This window comes from Henckelia pumila, chromosome 2 (assembly GCF_033568475.1).
Source record: "Henckelia pumila isolate YLH828 chromosome 2, ASM3356847v2, whole genome shotgun sequence".
Lineage (NCBI taxonomy): Eukaryota > Viridiplantae > Streptophyta > Magnoliopsida > Lamiales > Gesneriaceae > Henckelia > Henckelia pumila.
Window position 1 is genome coordinate 77,971,834 of NC_133121.1, and position 2,083 is coordinate 77,973,916.

General features: G+C 37.6%; 1 long non-coding RNA gene across 1 annotated transcript; it reads left to right on the top strand.

Annotated features, from left to right (window-relative positions):
- Nucleotides 1–324: 324 nt before the first annotated feature.
- LOC140877788 (uncharacterized) lies at nt 325–938 on the top strand. The gene is made up of 3 exons (XR_012149307.1): nt 325–467; nt 570–692; nt 785–938. It is a non-coding gene; the product is annotated as an uncharacterized lncRNA (long non-coding RNA).
- Nucleotides 939–2,083: the final 1,145 nt, after the last annotated feature.

Genomic DNA, 2,083 nt, shown 5'->3' on the forward strand with positions numbered 1-2,083 from the left:
CTGGTAGATACAAATATCACAAGATCGCAAGTTTGGATTGAAGATCACAAGAAAAAAATGGAAACCTGGTACCAAGCTGTTGGAATTAAAATGGTAATATAATAATCTATTTGTTTTTATTTTAGAAAGTCATAATAAAAAATAACCAACCTAATTTTGTGATGTTCTCATATTATCTTTGTTATTTGCAGAAAAAAATAGAAGAATGTCCACTCGAATCTCGAAACACAACTAACATGGCTGAAGATGCAATCAACCTTGTGTTTGGCAAGGAAGCTCGGGGTAGAGTCTGTGGAATGGGCTTTGGAGTTACATCATCAAACGTTGGAGTTTCTGTGCAACAAAGTGGAACTGTTAAAAAACTTCAACAAGAAATAAAAGAAATGAAGTCCGTGTTTTTACAATAAATGCAAGAAATGAGATCGATGTTATTACAAAATATGAGTCAACAAAATCAGCAAGAACATGTTAGTAATTATACAACATATCTGAAATCACTTTTTTATGTACACTTAAATTCTTGGAATATCATGAAGACATTTCTTGACACTATTTGTTTCTAAAATTAGGTTTCTAGTGGTGGAATTGGTAGCGGTGTTGCGAATGGAGTTAGTAGTAGTAATGATATCAATATTGGTACCAAAAAAGGTGCTGATTTTGGTAATGCTAACAAACATATAGCTACTGTTCACGTAACTATCTTCAAATTATGTGTTTATAAATCACAAAATTGTCATAAAAATATAAGTGGTATAATTATTAACTTTGTATTATTTATTTATAGTCAAATATGAAGAATGTCATTCATGGAGATATCCGTGCTAATACTAGACGTAAGTTGCTTTATTGGTGTGTTGATGGATTAGCTGTTGCAAAAGGTCGTATTGCATCCACAGATCCGAACGCAAAAGTCAATCACGTTGTTTTTGGTGGATCTTGTTGGAGTTTCTGTGCAACAAAGTGGAACTGTTAAACGACTTCAACAAGAAATAAAAGAAATGAAGTCCATGTATTAATGAATTGGAATTAGTTTTTTAGCTTCATTTTACATACTATATATATATATATATAGAATAAACGATGTAGTAACCCAGATTTTATTTTAAGATAATTATATGATAATCATGATTAAGGGTCCAGTCTTAACTGCTGAACTGATGAGCAGCTAGGGAAACATGAGCAGCTAGGGAATATGAGCAGCAATATGAGCAGCTAGGGAATATGAGCAGCTAATATGAGCAGCTAGGGAATATGAGCAGCTAGGAAAATATGAGCAGCTAGGGAATTTGCTGCTAGGGATTATACAGCTAGGGATTCTGCTGTTAGTTTGTTAGGGAATTTCGTTACTAAGGAAGTTTGAAAAGCTGCTAGGGAATCCCGAACTGCTATTAGGGAAGCCCGAACCCTCCAAGACAGGCAGGCAGGTGAGTGGATGCTTGCATGAATGACAGTTGGCGCCTAAGCATGAGCTGTCAATAATGGTAGTGACTCAGCTCAAGCATCTGATACGTGGCGTGCTTATAGGGGCTCGGACGTCTCGATGTCAGCTCAAGAATCCCGATCACCCCAAATATTTGTCTATAAATAGGAGCTGGGGATTCAGTTATTTTTCACATCACTTCCATCTCACTTCATATCTTTGCCCGGAAAAGAGTAGCTGGGGAGCTCGGGAAAGAGTAGCTTGGGAATTCTAGAAGGAATAGCTCGGGAAGGAAGAGCTCGGGGTCAGACCAAGAGACCAGTTTGGGTCAAGCTTGAGACCAGGTCAGGTCGGGAGTTGACCTAGGACAGCTAGGGGTTGTCTTTTTCCAGCTTATTCAGACTTCGGTGTTAAGTACGTACACATTGACTAAGATTGCCAGCGAGTATACATGTTTATATATTGCATTTATTTGGCATTATTATATGGCATGATGTATGATTTACCGTTTTCCATATTCATATGTCATGTGCATATACACGTTGAGCCTATACCTTGTTATACCTGATTATAGAGCCGCTCAGCTCTATACTCGATAGTCTGTCACTGAGAGTACCGCGACGGCGGGGGCATTTATGTCTGTCTACTCTGGTGTACTAGACG